The 19,428-nt window shown below is 42.2% G+C and overlaps 1 protein-coding gene across 1 annotated transcript in view; it reads right to left on the minus strand.

Annotated features, from left to right (window-relative positions):
* Positions 1–18,669, minus strand: part of Rasgrp3 (RAS guanyl releasing protein 3) — a 98,304-nt gene extending 79,635 nt beyond the window's left edge. Inside the window, exon 1 of the mRNA XM_057782621.1 lies at positions 18,366–18,669. The gene's annotated coding sequence lies outside the window, so the exon portion shown is untranslated. The remainder of the gene's footprint in view (positions 1–18,365) is intronic.
* Between the last annotated feature and the right edge of the window lie 759 nt (positions 18,670–19,428).

Here is a 19,428-nt window from a genome sequence, read left to right on the forward strand (position 1 = left end):
ACTATTATGATTTGGATAAATGTCCCAGTGCCCAAGTGTTAAAGGCTCAGCTCCTCCCTATGCTGAAGGAAGGTAACAAGACCTGTAAGGGGTGGGGCTTAATGAGAGACCCTTCAGTTCCTGGAGGTATGTCCTTGGAGGGGATGGTAGGACCTCTCTACTTCCACTTCCTCTTTTCTTCTTACTTCCCAGCCCTCAGGCTTGTAGGACAGGACAGAACTTCCTACCATACAGTCAGTCGTATCTGAGTGTAAACTAAATAGGAGATCTTCCTACCACACACTCAGTCATATCTGAGTGTGAACTAGCAGATCTTCCTACCACACAGCAGGTCATATCCGAGTGTGAACTAACTAGCAGACCTTCCTACCATACAGTCGGCTGTGTCTGAGTGTGAACTGTGTCGGCTGGCTGATGTTGATTACCATTGTTGTTATGGTGGTGGTTCCATGCATGCATGCTATGTCATGAAATCAAATTGTAGATTAAGTGTGCATGAATTATTCTATTACTATTGTAGCATTGCCTTTTTTAAAAATCTTTAGTAGAATTTAAGTTCTCAGCCACAACTGAAGGGCTCTTTCACAGGCCCAAGCATTGCAAACATGGCCCTGGCAGGCCTATTCTTCTGCCCCTGCTTCTCCCTCGCTAAACTATTAGATTACCTTCCTAGAGCTAGCCCCCAAGGTCTTTTTGGCCACTTACTTTCTTGTACCTGACTAAAGCTCCAAGAACCAACAATCAAAATTCATTATCTGACTACACTGGCTAATATGTTCAGATTCACCAGCTCACCCTAACACAGATTTCCCCTTTTTCTCCCTAAGATCCACTCCTGCAGGAACACCTGCTGCTGTCTCTGTCCAACCCAGAGGCAGCCACCCCTACCTCCTCTACCCCCACCCCTGCTTGTCCCTGCAGGGTAAAAATCTCCTTTGTGCTGAGAATTTGGTGTTTGTGTGTGTTCGGTGCTGGCTCCAGGCACCCCTTACAGTAAGAGCATCAAAGGAGAATGAGGTCAGAATTTAAAGTCTCTAAGGCCTTAGTTATTCAAAAGAAGGCCGGGAGTGGTTTTTGGTCTTGCTGAATTTATTTGGTTTGATTCTAGTTTTTGAGACAAGATCTTGGTGAACAGCTAAGTCTGACTATGAACAAAGTTACTAGGTAGCTGAGGCTAGTTTCAAACTCTGTCTTACTGCCTCTCAAATGCTGAGATAACAGCTGTGTGTCACATACCTGCCTTAGATCAAACTTGTTTCTGTTAGACTCTGTTAATTCAAGTGTGTGCTCCAACTATAAATCAAAGATTGTTCTGTAATTCTCTTTCTTAATTGCGTCTTTGTATGGTTTGGGTATCAGGGTAACTGTAATCTTATAAAAAGAGTTTGGTAATGTTCCTTCTATTTCTATTGTGTAGAACAATTTAAGAGGTATTAGCTCTTCTCTGAAAATTTGGTAGAATTCTGTGCTGAAACCATCTGGCCCTGGTTAGCCATCAGAGAAATGCAAATCAAAACCACTCTGAGATAAAATCTTATACCTGTCAGAATGGCTAAGATAAAAAACACTAATGGCAACTTATGTTGAAAAGGATGTGGCATAAAGGAAACACTCCTCCCCTACTGGTGGGAATGCAAACTTGTACAGCCACTTTGGAAATCGGTATGGCAGTTTCTTAAAAATTGGGAATCAATCTACATAAAGACCCAACTATACCAATTTTAGGCATATACCCAAAGGATGTACAATCATATCACAAGGACATTTTCTTAATGATGTTCATAGCAGCATTATCCATAACAGCCAGAACCTGGAAACAACCTAGATGCCCCTCAACCAAAGAATGGATAAATAAAATGTGGTGTATTTACACAGTGAAGTACTACTCAGCTTTACAAAACAATGACCTCATGAAATTTGCTGGCAAATGCATAGAACTAGAAAAAAATCATTTTGAGTGAGGTAACCCAGACCCCAAAAGACAAACATGGTATGTACTCACTCATAGGTGGTGTCAAGGATAAGATAATGAACCTACAATCCACAGCCCCAGAGAGGCTACATAACAAGGAGGGCCAAAAGAGAGATGCATGGATTTCCCTGGGAAGGGGAAGAAGAAAGGATCTCCTGGGTAAACTGGGAGTGGGGGTTGGGAGGATGGAGGGAATGAGAACTAGAAGGAGCAGGTTGGGTGAACTGGGTGTGGGAGGCAGGTTGGAGGCAGGATGGAGAGGGAGAGATGTCCCAACAAGAGATGTCTTGTTGTTACGGGTGGCATTTAAGGGTTAGAAAGAACCTGGTGCAAGGGAAATCCCCATGAAGCTACAAAAAAGACCCCAACTAAGATTCCTAACAATGCTGGAAAGGGTGCCTGAACTGGCCATCTGCTGTAAACAGATCCGTGACTTCCCTAATTGCCATCAGAGATACTTTGTCCAGTAACTGATGGAAGCAGAGGCAGAGATCCACAGACAAGCACTGCTCTGAGCTCTGAGAGTCTTGAAAAGAAAGGGAGGAGGAACTGTACCAGCCAGGGGGTCATAGTGAGGGAACACATGAGACAGTGGGCCTGAGCTCATGGGAGCGCATGGATGTGGGACCAACAGTCAGGGAGCCTGAATGGGACTGATCTAGGCCCTCTGCATGTGTGTGACAATTGTGCAGCTTGGCCTCTTAATAAGGCTTCTAACAGTGAGAGCAAGACCTCTCCCTGGCATTTAGCTGGCTTTTGGTAACCTGGTCCCCATGCTGAATTACCAAGGCCCAACTCAATGTAAGGGGAGGAGCTCAGTCCTGCCTCAACTTGATGTGCTATACTTAGTGCAAGCCCATGGGAGGCCTGTTCCTTTCTGAATGGAACTGGAGGAGGAGTGGATGGGGAGTGGGTAGATGGGAAAAGGGAGAAGATGGGAAGAGAGGAGGGAGGGGAAAATGGCTGTATGTAAAATAAATGAAAAAAAGGTATTTAAAAAAATAAAAGATAACCATAATTCCTTAAGAGCAATGGTTAAGTTGAAAATATAAGGAAATATGATGGATGGGAGCCTTTGGGTCATCCCGTAAAATAAGATTACTGATAAAGTTACCTTGGCATTTTTACACTTGCTAAGTTTTAAACAAAACAAAGGACACAGAGTGTGTAACAGGCAAAACATGAATGGGGAAAAATGGAATACCATGAACTTTAAGAATTCAAAAGAATGCAAAAAATGGGGAAAAAAAAGTGATACTAAAAATTAAAAGTTATATAATATTTTGATGGCCATGGTATGGATTGTCTAAATTCACCACCAGAGTGTAAACACTCATTAAACAATAAACAAGAAGACAGACCTGAGCTCAGCTCAGTTCCCATGAGGTATAAAGTTGTATGTACTTTAGAGGACCAGAGAGATGCCTCTCATCAATGCAACCCCTGTAAACTACTTGTCCCAAAGTCTTGAAAGTAATTAAAAGCAAGTTCTTTATGTCAAAAATGACAGGAGGCACTGACTGATGCAGTTGAAAAAGCAAGGGACGGGATAAGCGCCACGGAGACAAAGGCCATATCTGTGCCATAAATTGAACACAAAGAGAACGAAACTCACAAGAAACTACCCAACACATGCCCAATGAGCTGGCTAGCAGGTGACCAGCCGTTCTAAGGGAACTCACACAACACTTCCTGCCCAAGTGGGCCATCTCTGGTAGGCAGAGTGCACAATCTCTAGCACCCGTTAACGCCTATTCTTCCTCGGATTCGGGAAGGTGAAGTGTTTGCCTGCATGACGGAGCCAGAACTCTTTGAAGAGAGCTGCACTAAATTTAGCCAGGCCAGATGCTACAGTTCGCCGCCTGTTAGTTCAGAGTGTGCACAGCTAGATACATGGTTCTAATCAGTCTTATCAAGGAAACAGATGGAAAATTCTTTCCAGACTAATCCTTTCGTCTGATTCCAAAAGGAGGCCATGTGGTTTCCCTGGGCCGCCCGCCTATGTTTGGAAGTACTTTCTCAGCCTCCATTCATTTTACACATTGGGGATGAGGTGCCGGGATTTGTGGGTGAGATACAAGGAAACTAGGAACGTGATGGCAATTCTTTACTTGAAGACAGCAGCTTACCAGACGTTCTTCCCCATCCCAATTTTCAAGGACTTTGTGATTGTCCTGATCACTCTGTCACTAAAATAGAAAATTGAACAGAATGAAGAGTCCAAAGACCCGACTTCTCAGTTACTTCCTTCAGCCTGAGTACTTTTGAGGGACAGTGAGCAACTCTACACCACTGCTCTTAGGAGTCTACCTTAAGAGTAAATCAACAAAATGAGTGGTGATATGTATCTCATGGATTTGTTTTCAAAAGGAAAAGAAATGGCACAGAGAAAGTGTTTTTGGACAACTGTCCTTCTGACATTGCTAACAGACACAATCTCGCAGCAAACTCCCTATTCCTCTGTCTCTTGCAATCTTTCTGCCCCCCTTCTCTGCAGTGATTCCTGAGCCTTAGGTGCAGGAATTGTGTTGTAGATGGATCCATTGGCACTGGGTACCACAACTCTGACTTGTGACACATTGTGGTTTTCTGTAATGGTCTCTGGCTGTTACAAAGAGAAGTTTCCTGATGAGGGATGACACTTATCTGGGGGGGAAAGGACGAACACTTAGAATGTAGTTAGGGATTGTGTTGGGTTAGTAAAGTGGTTGGTGTAGAATCTCCCCCAAAGAGTGATGGCTTCACTAGACAGATGGCAATGTTAACTACCAAAATTGAATTTCCTCTCGCTGAGTGAATCTTAAGTCTTAAGTAAGTCTTGAGTCCTGAGCAAGATTACTGCCAGTGGACAAGATAGCATTGGTAGGGTGTGGGAGAAGTTCATAAATACATATATACATATATATGCATACATACACACATATAAGGATTTATGATGTCATATGTTTATACATACACATACGCATGCACACACATATGACACCATAAATACTTACCATAAAAATTTAACACATTGAAGCTGGGCGGTGGTGGCACATGCCTTTAATCCCAGCACTTGAGAAGCAGAGGCAGGCAGATCTCTGTGAGTTTGAGGCTAGCCTGGTTTTCAAAGTTAGTGCTAGGACAGCCAAGGTTACACAGTAAAAAGAAGGGGAATAAGATTTGGTAATCACAGCTTTGTGACGTATGTATGGTACACATTTGTAGCAGCCTGTAGATGTCACTCAGCTGACCTCACAGACTCTTGGGTAACTCACACTGGATCCAGGCAGATTCTCTCTGGCCAACAGGATACATAAAAAATGACAGTTCAGCTTCCAAGGTAAGACCATAAAAAACATTGCCTCATTCTGAAGGAATTCTGATGCCATGCCAGGAAGACATTGCTAGTTCCTCCAGTCAGCTTCTGCCCTGTTTGCTCTATGTATTCCGTGAATCCCATAGTGCGTAATTGAGTTGACAGAAACCTTGTAAGATCTAGACGGAAAGATAAACATTCGGAGCCCTGAACTCCAATGAACCTCAGGTAGTTAACACAGAAAGATATCGTCACGCTGACACAATGGAATCATTTCTCAAAATTCAAAGACAAAGCAAATATGGAAGAGCAGCAAGAAGAAAAACAACTCATCACATAAAGAGAAAACTTTCAGAAGACAATCATCAGGTTTCTCAGAAGAAACCTAGCAGGCCAAGAGAAAATGGAATGACATACACAGAAGCTTTAAAACAAATCTGTCAACCAGATATAGCAAACCTGGCAAGATCATCTTTCAAGAAGGAAAGAAATAAAAGGGAACCCCCAGACACACAAAAGGTGTGGGTTCATCACCAGTTAGACACCCCTTAGGAGCCAGGGAGAGGTCTTCAAGCTGGAAAGTTAGTAACTAGCTACAGGAAAGTGTCAAACGTCTCTCTAGGCCTTAGAGCAGCAGCTCTGAGGATAGGAGCACTGACTGCTCTTCCAGAGAATCCAGCTTTGGTCCCCAGCACCCGCACGAAGGCTCACAATTGCTATTCCACTCCCAGGGGAGCTGATGCTCTCTTCTGGCCTCTGAGGGCACTGGACACACACAGTGCACACACACATACAGGCAAAAATACTCACACACACAAAACAATAAATCAAATTTAAAGATGTTAAACCCATTTCTGTTAAAAAGTATTTAGTCGCGTTCAGAATGCAGATACTCCCTAATTTACAATGGTATTGCATCCCCCAAAAGGTCATCAGATGTCAAAAATATTGAAAGTAAAAGAATGCATTTAATTCACTAAACCTTTGGTGCATTGGAGCACAGGAGGGTAGAGAGGGCCAAATGTTTGCTCTGTAGTCATGCACCTGGCAGGGAAATGGGGCTCACGGCCACTGCCCAGCATCACCACAGACTAAACGTTGTATATCACTGGCTGGAAAATTATCAAAATATGAAATTTGAAATATGGTTTTAACTGAATGGACTCAATTTTGACCGTTACAAGAATGAAAAGAAAAATGGTAAGTTCATTGTAAGTATGGATCCACCCATATTCTTTTTTTCCTTAAGATTTATTTATTCTGTATACAGTGTTCTGTCTGCATGTATACCTCCAGGTCAGAAGAGAGTGCCAGATCTCATTACAGATGGTTATGAGATACCATGTTGTTGTTAGGAATTTAACTCAGGACCTCTGGAAGAGAAGCCAGGGTTCTTAACCACTAAGCCATCTCTCAAACCCTTCCTTCCATAGTCTAATACCACAATGGTGATACCCTAGCCACTTTAAACTACTGTATGAAAACGGAACACAAAATGTATTAATATTAGCTATAGCTACATTCATTTGTTAGCAGATACACAATATGGAATGATGTAAATTGTGACATTAGTAACAAAAAGTTATTGTTTTCAGCTTAAAATAGATGGCTAAAAATATCAGATGTTTTAAGCCTCAGGTGGTAACTACAAAGCAAACCTTGTAGAACAAACAAGAGATAAAAAAAAAAGTTAGGAATCAAAGCATACTCCCCCAACAACAACAAAAAATCAAACCACAAAGGAAGTCAGCCTCCAAGGAAGAATGAATCAAAGACCTCGAAAACAGTAGACAACAGGCTGGGGAAATGTCTTCGTTGGTGCTTACACACAAGCATGGTCTGAATTTAGAGGTCAAACACCCATGTGAAATACCAGGTGTGGTGCACCCATCACTGGGGTGAGGGGCAGGTGTGTTCCAGAAATTTGCCCATCAGCCCATCTAGCCAATTAGGGAGCTCTAGATTCAGTGAGAGACCCTGTTTCAAAAAATAATTCAGAGAGTGATAGAAGACATTCAACATAACTGTGGCCTCTATGCACACACTTACAGGCAAGCACATCCGTGCACACACAGGTACACAGAGTAGAAAGCAGCCAAAAATGACAACATAAAGCCCTTACCTATGCATAGTTACTTGCTAAGTAAATGGATTAAGTCAAAAAACATAAAGTGGCTGAAAGAGATGCATCCTTTTTTGGTTTCTCAAGACAGGGTTTCTCTGTGTAGTTGTGACTATTCTGGAACTCACTGTGTAGACCAGGCTATCTTTGAACTCTAGAGACCCATCTGCTTCTACCTCCTGAATACTGGAATTAAAGGCGTGTGCCACCACCACCCGGCTGGCATGCATTCATTTCTAAGAGATATAAACTGGAGAGCTGCTAGGCTTCTTCCTAGTCCTGTGTGTGGGCACGTGGTGAGGTTAAGGAAGCGAGAGAAAGAAGGAGTCAGGTGAGATTCTGAAGGGAGGGAAAGAGAAGCGATCATCATGCAGCCTTAGCCGCTGGCGTTCTGGTTTCTAGAGAAAAGCCCTACCTCCCTGGTCACTTCTTCCATTTGCACAACACACAGCTTTTCTTGAAACAGATACAACATTTTTTTTTTGTTCTGTTTCTGGCAACCTGGGCTAAGACCATAGGCAGTTTGCACCCCTTCCCAGACACACTGTTCTCTCAGGACTTCAGAAAGCAGAGATTGTGGAGAGAGTTTCTGGGGTGGGAAGTCAGCTGTAAGGTCACCAAGAGAATTCACGAAGGAGGGAAAAAGGAACAGGAATGGAAGGAGGAATGCTGGGAATAGAGACGAGACACATTAACTGTGTTCAAGGTGGGTGGATGACATGTTGGGCATATGGCCGCAGTCGAATGGAGTGATGTCAGCATCTCAAAGAGCATCGCCCACAGAGTGGACATCAATAGAGGATGGAATTATTTTCTCAGTAACACTAAGTTTGAGAGTATGACAAACACCAAGGAGAGGGATATTGCAGGTAAGTAGACAACCCTGGACCTAGAGCATAAACTCAAATTCTCCCAAAGCTCTTTAAGTAAGGTCAGGATTGGTTATACATTGGTGGCAAGAACAAGTGTACCTGGGGAGAATGGGTTTAGAGAGAAATGGGAAACAATTGTATTTGTGGGAGAGGGTGAAATCCTTTGGAAGGTGGGAAGAGTGAAGGGGAAGGCTCTGTGGGTAAAGAGCACTTACCACATAAGCTTGACCACCTGAGTGCAATATTCAGAATTCACATTTTTTAAAAGTCAGCTATGGTAATGCACACACATCTGTATTCCTGGCACTCCCATGGCAAGATGGGCAGCACAGACTGGGAAATCAGCTGTAAACTCTTTTACATAGCACAGTGGTAAAACAAGAGAGACCCTGCTTCAAAACCAGGTGGAAGGAAAGAACCCACTTCCCAGAAGTTGTACTCTGACCTCTAAATAAGTGCAATGGCGAGTGAACACTCACACATGTGCAAACACACGCGCGCGCGCACACACACACAAACACACACACACACAAAATCAAGCAATAAAGTATTTACAGCTGGAGGAACATCAGGACCGTGAAGAGTCTACTGGTGGAAGAATTAAGCAGAGCCAGGTGTTCTCTATTCCCCTTCCCAAACTTCTGTCCCAAACCTCTTAGAGGTCCCTGGATTCACTTATTGTTTTGTAAAACTAAACACTGGCTCACTTGACCCAGATTTATTGATCTTGACTGAAAACAAAAACAAAAACAAAAACTGGCAGTACCTTCAGGATCCAGCTAGCAGCTGCTCACCAAGGCATAAGAACTGGAAGCGAAGACTGCTTACGTACCCTTCCCTCCCTTTCCCAGATCTGGAGGCTGCAGTCACTCCTCCAAGCCCCGTTTCACCCTGCCCCCCAAGGAGTCCTGAGCAATTTTGTACAATTTGATTTCCAATATACTTCACTATTTAATTCTAATTGCCTCTGCAATTTGCTGTCTTCTATCCTTCATCAAAACTCACTATTTGTAAATCAAGGAAAGCCTAAATACGGCTATACATCAAGTATATAGCCAAAGGTATTTCCTTACAGAAAAGCCAAGACCAGCATTTGGAAGTAAGCTTAGACATAAAAGGCTAAAGAAGAGCCGGATGGTGGTGGCGCATGCCTTTAATCCCTGGCAGACTATGAGTTTGAATCTGGTCTACAAAGCTCACTGCAGGACTGCCAGGCCTATACAGAGAAACCCAGTGTCAGTGGTGGAGGTAGGCGGGGGCATGATGACTAAGAAAAACTTTGTCCCCGAGTCACTTAGATAAGTGACTTTCTAGAGAATTCTTTCTCCTCATTTTTCGTTAATGGATTGGCTTTTCTACCAACATGAATAGATAAATTTAAATAGGATTTACTTCTTAGGCTTGTCCTGGAATGCAGGACAGCATTTGCTTCCTGCTATCTTTACTACTGCTTGCTTCTTTACATACAAGGTGATAAGAAGTTAACAGTTTATGCCATTTCATTTATTAACATGGCATTCACATATTGTTCATATAATAAAATCATTAACATTTTAATATAATTAGTGTATAAAGTATATTTCATCAATGGAGAAATACCATATAAACCATTGCATTCCTATGTAAATAAAATAGTTTCAGAAATGTAACATATTTATATTAAACAATAACTTATCAAGCAAGAACTTGGTTCATTATACATTCATCGTAGGTACATTGAAGCAATTTCATTGGAGACATATGGCATTTTAGGTGTATCTGCTCCATCACTATTTATAGCTTTGCTTCTGGGGAGAAAATGGAAAGTGGATTCAGAGGTCCAAGAAAATCCCCAACCTTCTGGAGTATTCCCAACGTGTGAGCTACACCGCAAGTGGACATTACTTGCATTTTAGACGTCTTTAGCTTTTATTCTGAGTCTGGAATTTTTCTGACTGTTCTAAATCTACCTTCCTAATCCAAACCTTGTGTAACACAAAAGGAACCCCAAATAGGACTGCTGCAGTTGGCCGCAGCCCCTCTTCAGGGCTCCAGGGGACTGGATTTCCAGGTCTCTGCCTTTGGCAGGGCCATGGGAACTTACAGGGTCTTCTGGTTTGATCCTCTTCCACAGGGTTATTTTTGGATCTCCTTAGTTAGCCCACAGAGCTATCTTTATCACCCAGCTGACTGGCATGGGAGTCCCCAGGGCAGAGAGTCACACGAGGCTATTGAAGTGCGCTTCCTACCCTTCTGGAAGCAGCACCAAGTAGTCACAATGCTAGAACTGTGTGACGTGTGTGTGTGTGCGTCTGTGTGTGTGTGTGTGTACGAGTGCACACACACATGCATATTTTACTTGCTAAAGATATATTCCTTTTTATGCTTCCTGGAGCTCAGTTGCAGTCTGTGTAGAGGAATCTATTTTAGGTCTAGAATATGTGCACACACACACACACACACACACTACCCACAGGCAAGTAATGCTGATTCAAGACCAATAAAGTCTCTTACAAGCACGTAATCCGGGTTGGTTTTGAACCTGCACTAATCTCCTGTCAGTGTTGTATGTGTGTGTGCAGATACACTAGCCCGGCATGGAGGCCAGGAGTCAATCAGAGGTGCTTATCAATCCCCACCCTATTTTTTGAGTCAGACTCATACTGTACATGGAGCTTGCCATTTGCGGTAGGCTGGCAGACCAGTGAGCCCCAACACTTGTCTGTCTTTGTCCCCGAAGTTCTGGGGCTACAGACAGACCACCCCTTCCACCTCTTCTGTGCCTGTTTAGGATGCAAGCACAGGACCTCGGAACTGCTCTGCAAGCTCTTTACCCACGGAGCCCTTTCCCCCCAACCCCTGCCTGTTCACCCGCATTTTCAATTGAGAACTCCATAGGTGCTCAGACTCAATAAACTCTGAGTTGTTCTAATAGACCAAACCTCAAAAGCCACCAACCCGTTGCCTGCTTCCAACTATTCCATTTTAGTTGAGACCTCAAAGAGTTGCCAGCTCTCTGGCAGGATGGAGGAGACCAGGGGTCCTGAACACTGCACAGGCGTAACCCACACTTACATGGGTGGCCGTGCAGAGCAGCTACTCGGCACCAAAGCCACTTGACTTCGAAGATGGTAGGAAAAAAGGAAAATGTAAAATATCTCATTAACAGTTTTTGTAGAGATCAAATGTTGAATTAGTAACAATCTAGGTATAGGTGGTTAAATAAAACAAATTGCTAAAATTCACTTAACCCTTTTATTTTTATCTTTTTTAAAAAATTCAGTCACTTGACCAGGTAAAATGAATCAGGAAGCTCATTTTCTACCCCTGTTGGATTCCACTGGTGTTAAGGCCTCCCTAATAAAAGCAGTAGCCAGAGCCACTGCAGAATTCTATTCCCAACTGAATTCATTGGTAGAACTGGAGCAAAGGCTGCAACAGCCTGTCCTCGTTCAGCCTGTCCATGCACAGAATCTTAATACTTCCCAGCACATCAGCCACGGGTAGAAGCCCTTCAAAAATGGAGCTGCCTTCAGTCCCTTAAGCCTTTCCCAGCGGATTGATAATACACTTTTCATTTTCATCTAAGATGTTATTAACTATACCCAGTTCACATCAAGGAAGCCGGACAATGAATCATGAATCATTCATCCTGAGTTTTTGCCCACCAACCTCACTTTTACTCCCTAGCCCTGTCTTCTGCTGCAGAACAAAGGCAAGAGATCATTTTGTAGAAATAGAAACCTGAATGTGATTGTTTCAAGTTCAATGGAAAGTAATAATTTTAACAGCTCATGTCTGAGCTTCAGACAGCTAGTCTGATGCAGGAAAATTCCAAAGATGTTGCTGAGTAGCGTTCCTGGATGTGTGCGCATGGAGAAGCTCACCTTGGCCCAGAACAGCAGTGGACATAAACTATTCATCACCAATACCTGATATGGGTTTTGGATTACTGAATTCAGCACATATTGGTGGGGAGGGAGGCATGCTACAGCAAAGAATAGAGTCACTGCCAGTAATAAATAAATAAATAAATAAATAAATAAATAAATAAATAAAATAGTGATTTCACAGTAGATTGAGAACAAAACAATAATGTCTTTGTGGGGTTCTGCAGTGAATGCAGAAATAACGCCGAGACAGGGTCCACCAAAATTCCCAGTCGGAGCTGCTGCAATCTTGTCTGCCTATAATTGTTCTCTGCCATTCATTTCCTCCAATTGTCAATTATTACTAAAACAATTACGGAAAGAAAAGAAAAGCATGTGTGTGTGCGTCTTTGTTTCCTGTTACCAATGAATACAGTGAAGTCATAGAGCAGGCCAGTGCATCACAAGCTTTTCCATTACCATAGATTATGCTGTCACAAACAGGATACGGCTCTTAACTGGGCGAGGAGGCCACAAATGGCGCTGAATTAGCACAAACATATTGTCGACCATGACAGCAGGGCACAGGACAGAGACTCGGCTCTCTACTTTATTGATAGTATTGGGGTTTTGATCCTATTGATAAAGTAGTGTGTATTTATTCATCCCAAGACGGAGTAGAAGAGTCACTCTGACTTCTCTGACTAAAGATCCCTGCTGTTAACATGTTAGTTTATAAAGTCTCAAATCTTAATTCCCTCACATATGCATGCAAGTTCAACCATACCACAATTATAATCATATAGCCTTTTCTTTCCCATGTAACATTAAGTATGGCTATTTCCCAACACCTTTAAATATTCTAATGGAGACTAATGGTTCTATGAAATTGAAAATTATGAAATAGCATTAAACAACTCCCTTAAGTCTTTGTATTTTCTATTTAGTAATAATGTGTTGCCTATTGCTCTTTTGTTGTTGTTGTTGTTGTTTGTTTTTCGAGGCAGAGTTTCTCTCTAACAGCTCTGGCTGTCTTGGAACTCTCTTTGTAGACCAGGCTGGCCTCGAACTCAGAGAGATCTGCCTGCCTCTGCCTCCCGAGTGCTGGGTTTAAAAGCGTGCGCCACCGCCCCCGCCCCCACACACAAGTGTTGCTGTTGCAAATAAAGATTCTTCTACAGAGCCTGGAGATTGCTCGCCTGTTGAGAGCACTTGCAATTACAGGGACAGAATTGGGACTCAGTTCCTAGCACTCACCTCACAGCTCACTTCAGTTCCAGAGGACCAGATGCCCTCCTCTGCCCTGAGAGGGTACTGCACACAGTTAGTTTACACAAACAGGCAAAATGCAAACAAGTAATTCTTTAAAAAGAAAATAAATCTGCACACATATTTGTCTGAATTTGATTATTTCCTTGAAATGCATTTCCAAGTTAGACTTTTCATTTTCTCCTTAAAAAGATACGTTGTGATTTTCAAGAAGTTGTATTAACAATAGTCTTACATGTGCACCTTAAAAGTTTATCTTTTATAATGCTGTATCATCTTTTATAATATCTGTCATAATATTTTTATCATATTTAATGTTCAAACATAATAAAACTAACACATTTCTTTTTCATTCTTTGCTGGTTTGGTTGTCCTGCAATCTGGGGCCTTGCATGTGCTTGGCCCTGAAGGGTCTGTGTAATTTTATGAAGGGTTTTCCACAGCCCTACTAATATAACAAATAAAGTCGATTGTAATGATACGTTTCTGTAATCCCAGCATTGGGGAAGCTGAGACAAGATTGCCAGTTTGGGCTACAGAGTGAGACCCTGACTTATAAAAAAAAAAAAATCAAAGATGATAACAACAATAACTCAAACCTCTTTGCATAAACTATTTCCATTTCTTCAGAGAGATACTAACCCAAAGGTGTTGTGCAATATTCCTTTACACTGTATGGAAATATGTCACCGTAATTGGTTTCATAAAAAAGCTAAACAACCAATAGCTAGGCAGGATTTTCGAGGCAAAGAACGCTGGGAAGAAGAAGGAGGAATTACCAGCCAGGGGCAGAATAAATAGTACACACAAAATGGGAGGTGGCAGCACACAAATGAATAAAAATGGGTTAATTTAAGTATAAGAGCTAGTTAGAAACAAGCCTAAGCTATTGGCCAAGCTTTCATAGTTAGTAAGAAGTCTCTGTCATTTGTTGTGGGCTGGCAGTCCCAATTAGAAAGTACTACTAACAAAGGCAAAGAATTCTATGACGTCTACTCAGATTTAGAACAAGAAGGGACCAGGAATCTAGGTCATAGCAGAACACAGGCTTTGGTGCCATTTCCTGTTGTCTTTCAACGACTGTAGTACTGAAATGTGGACAGCTGGTAACACCCTCTGGACTCTATTCTCACCTATCAGACATAACTACCAATGGAATCTTCCAGGAACTGCTTGGGAACACCTAATACGGTGATGGAGATCAGTGTCCTGACTTTTCATTGAGATACAGTAAGTGCTCAGTAGTAATAAGCTGCTGTAACAGCCATTCCTTGCCTCCCTTCTCAGCTATTCCATGTTTCCAAGTGTTAGTTGCTCTTGTACCCGGCTATTCCACCATCAAACTCCGTACAACTCTGATTAAAATCTAATCAAAATCCCCGTGTCACTCCCTGACTCAGAGCTACCATTGATAGGCTTTGAGTAAACTGTAAGCCTCCCTCCCTCCCTCCCTCCCTCCCTCCCTCCCTCCCTCCCTCCCTCCCTCCCTCCCTCCCTCTCTTTCTCTCTCTCTCTCTTTCTCTGTCTCTCTCTCTCTTTCTCTCTCTCTCTCTCACACACACAGAGAGACAGAGAGACACAGAGATAGAGAGACACAGAGAGAGTCGAGAGAGTCTGTTCTCTCCTCTCATAGCCATGTCTTCCTAGTTTTCAAAACCAGGTCAATTTGATCCCTAATGGATCCTTCATTTCTTCATTTGCATCAAAACCCAGGCCTTAGGAACCTGCTCGCCCTATCCTAGAAAAGCCCGTGTCAAATCTTATCCATGCCATCGCCCTGTCCAACATCTCTCTGTGTCCCATGACATCACTGAAATCAACATTATATCCCTCAGTCTGGCATCAGATCTATGGCAGTATGGATTCCACCTCTTCCAGGCACTTCTCATGTGCCCCACATGTTCCTTTCTCTGCTCTGGTCAAGCTGGATAACCCAGTTCTCTGTCTAGGTTGCCAGAAAATGGAATTAAAAATAAAAGTGAATTAATTAAATGTCATTTTAGGTGAAAGGTTAATAGTTTTATAAATATGAGACCCATACAATTGTCCCCATGCAAACCCATGCAATAGAACACAGATACTAGAATATATGTATATGTGTGTGTATGTGTGAATCTATCTATCTATCTATCTATATATATATATATATTTTTTTTTACCAGAAATTCACATTTCAGTGAGCATCCTCCATCTAATAACCCTATTCCTTGAGCATGCCATGCACACCTCCATCTTTGCCCTTGCTCCCGCTTCCTTTCCTACAGTGGTTTTTCTCATCTCTGGGCATATCGTATCATTGCTCTCCAGGAACCAACTTAGCTTTCTATCTCCATCAAGCCTCCCGACTGGGGTCTTCCTTATCTAGAATTCGCTATCTATATCATTAGTTTGGTTCCATATGTAGGATTTAATTCTCCAATTTCATAATTTAATTCTACTTCCAATTTCTTTTTAATTCATTTTCTCTAGCTTAATGTTGATACTGCAAAGATCTGACTTACATGATTTGAACAACGAGAAGAACTCTATTGATATGTTTTGGTTGCGGGGGTGGGGGGTGCTGCTTGCTAGCCTGAATTTCAGAGTTTGAGGAGAATGGGACTCTGCCAAGACCCTTAATCTGAAACTTAAGACTTCTGTAGAAACATAGAACCCAACACACAGCATACCCTGTCCTCTGCCCAACTTCAGGTCAGATGGGAGAAGACTGTAGCTTCCTGACCTTGGCCTGATTCACCCCACACCCTCTTTACACTTCTCACAAATTGAACGCTATTCTCACTGACAATCTAAATCACCACAGCATCACGTGACCATTTGACTCTGTTTTCATTCCTACGGAAAACGAGGCCCAGTGTAGCTATTCTACATCACCTGTGAACACGGTGATTGTAAGAGTTACCCTGGAGATAACATACCTCTATTTAGTTAATAGAAAAGTAGAAAAAAATCATAAAAGTTTTTTTTTTAATTACCCAACTTAAAATACTCTCAGGAGCCTGAAAATGGCTCAAGTAACTTATGATGCTGTTAAGCAGTTCCCAAGATATGAATCTCATAAATATTTTTATTAAGCTGAGCACCCAGAAACCAATAGCAAACAATAAGAATTTGGATATATATATATAAAATATAGATATTATTCCAAATATATATGATATTCCAAAATAAAGCCAAAACTCATCATTTTTATCTACTGTTTAAAAGTTGATTCATATTAAAACATAACTCTCATAATGTTAACTGTAAAAGTATCTTTTTTTTTGATTTGTGTGTGTGCTGTGTATGTGTGTATACGTGTTCTCACATATAGAGGTGTTAGGACGACCTGGAGGTCCTCCTCTGATGCATTCGTTGGGGCAAGCGCTAAGTAATGAATCCAGAGCTTGCCAACCTAGCTATCTAGGCTACCCAGCACCCACGTGAGGGCAGGGGAATGAGACCTTAGTCCTCCTGCTAGGTGCCTATGAAACCACCTTCTCAGCTGGCAAAAGTCGTTTAGCCATTTAGGGAGGGATGAGTTCAGCATTAGCAGAATCAGGGTTATTGAGAGTGAGATCCCTGTCCCTAGAGTCACATGTGTGACAACTCAGTAGACAAGATGGATGCAGAATTGGCTTTGGAGTACTGTGCTGCCCTGAATCAATATAATAATGATTGTTTAGATCTCTTATATTTAGTGCTTTTTCTATGATAAAGAAATATCCCTGAGCTGGGTGGTGGTGGCGCACACCTTTAATCCCAGCACTTGGAAGGCAGAGGCAGAGGCAGGCGGATCTCTGTGAGTTCAAGGCCAACCTGGTCTACAAGAGCTAGTTCCAGGACAGCTAGGACTATTACACATAGAAGCCCTCAACTCTGAGCACCATTTCCATGGAATGACTTACAAATTTCTGGTCAGAAACAAGACAAAACAAAATGACTTAAATTCCTTCAGAATAATATGAAAGGGCCAAAGAGAGCCTCCCTGACCTAGAAGGAAGCCCCAAGCTCCTCACCAGCTCTGGTAGACTCAGGGTTCTGCTTCAGACTTGCTATCTTCTTGCTGCAGATTCTAAACACACCAATCTCAACAGGGAGGGGCAGAAAGAACAGCAACCAGTTTCCTTCCCAACAACCAGGGAGCCTGCTCCTTTGTCGGTCACTGTGCTGCCGTCAATCAGCCTTCTCTATCTGCAGTTGCAGAAGCGCCCAGGCTCATCAGTTAAACAAACGCGCTCAATTAATGGCAAGGAATGTCATTTAGAATGTCCCCAGGAGCCTTCAGAGTTTTTGTGAGCATTCTTGGGTTTAGTTTCCCTCCTACGTTTTCATTTCTAAGCACAACGCCATGATTCAAGACCCTCAAAATATAAGCAGTAGAAATGTTTTTGGAAAAAAATTAAATACAAATAATGATTACAAATAAACAGTTCCTAACAGTGTAAAGTTCCGTGCTGGGTTGTTTTTCTATCTTCTAGAAGGGTCATCATTGTTTAAAGAATGATTGATCAAAAAAGGAAACTTTGTACTAGAATCATTTTCATCTTCATGATTTTACACAAAGCTTAATTTTCAGTAAAATACTAAGTAACTTTGGTGGTTGGTTGTGTCTAAAGAGATGCCTATTATGTATACTCTAAGCTGGTATTGATCAAAGAAATGGCAGATGGGTTATTAATCACCACAACAAAAAGCACAAACAGTATCAGGCAGATGTTTTATCTAAAGTGGTCATCAATGTGATTATAGATGATGCTGAGATTAGCAGAAATTACCACAAGGAAACAACCACCTTCAATCACCTTAAGAGAAGCATTCACTATTAGAAACTCAGGATGTCATCACTGGGGCTGCTGGCTGCTCTTCAGAGACACAAGCAAAGCTCACTGAACAGTTACAGGAGGACGAGCCCACAGGTCACAAATACTGCCTTTGGTCAATATGCAAAGCCAATGAAATGCCTTAAAACACACCAAGAGGTAAACTTAAAAATGACACGTACCTTAATTCACAGACACGTCTGTCATTCACGATACTAGTGAATCGTCTTTCTTTCACCAAGTTCTTGGAAGTGTCTTTTCAATGTGTCTGAACACCAACACATCGCTGTTCTCACTTTGGAAAAGCTGTCATTGCCGCCACTGATCAAGGATAGTTCAAAAGTGAGGAGCTGAAAGAAAGAAAGAAAGAAAGAAAGAAAGAAAGAAAGAAAGAAAGAAAGAAAGAAAGAAAGAAAGGAATTTGCAAGCCTATTACGCCTAACCACCACTACCACTGTGAAGCCACTAAGCTTTGAGCTCAATGAAGTAAAGGTTGTTTGGCTAAATGGCAAGCCCACTTCCTCCTATTCTTTCCCTACTTAGTTTTCCGGCCTCCAGTGGAGCGTTGTTTTTTTCCCCTTTCCTGGGCTATAAATAAGTTGGTTGTGTGAGTACTGAGAAGAGAGAGGCAGGAAATGTATTTGATTTCAAAAGCAGTCAGAGGTGTGTGTGTGTGTTCCTTTCAAGTCAGCACCAGTAAACAGGCTAAAGAAAATTTAGCCTAAACAACTCAGCTTTGGTATGAGCAGAAGAGTTGTTGCCTCAGTCCCTGTTTGCCTGGACGTTGTCACTCCCCACTAGCAGAGCTTGAATTTGGAGACGTAACATCTTCTGTGTGAACCACCATGAGCGGATCTGCGGTGCCTCTATTTCAGACACTTCAGGCGGTGTCTTGCTACATATCCCAAGCTAGCTTCAAACCTATGTTCCCCCTGCCTCAGCCTCTCAAATACTGGGATTACAAGCATTCACCACCATGTAAGATTCGGTCTTTCCTTTTGTTTAAAAAGATGTTGAGTCTAGAAAGATGGCTCAGCAAACTGAGAGCCCTTGTTAGCGACCATGAGGACTGGAGCTTGGTTCTGAGCATCCATGTAAGTCCAGCTCTGACAGATCCGACACCCTCTTCTGGCCTCCCTGGGTGTGTGTGTGTGTGTGTGCACACACACACATGTTAATTAATAAAGTCTATAAAAGATAAAGTAGAGAATTTCCTGACTCAAAGTACCAAAAAATGAATACAGC

This window comes from Chionomys nivalis, chromosome 1 (genome assembly GCF_950005125.1).
Source record: "Chionomys nivalis chromosome 1, mChiNiv1.1, whole genome shotgun sequence".
NCBI classification, from domain to species: Eukaryota; Metazoa; Chordata; class Mammalia; order Rodentia; family Cricetidae; genus Chionomys; species Chionomys nivalis.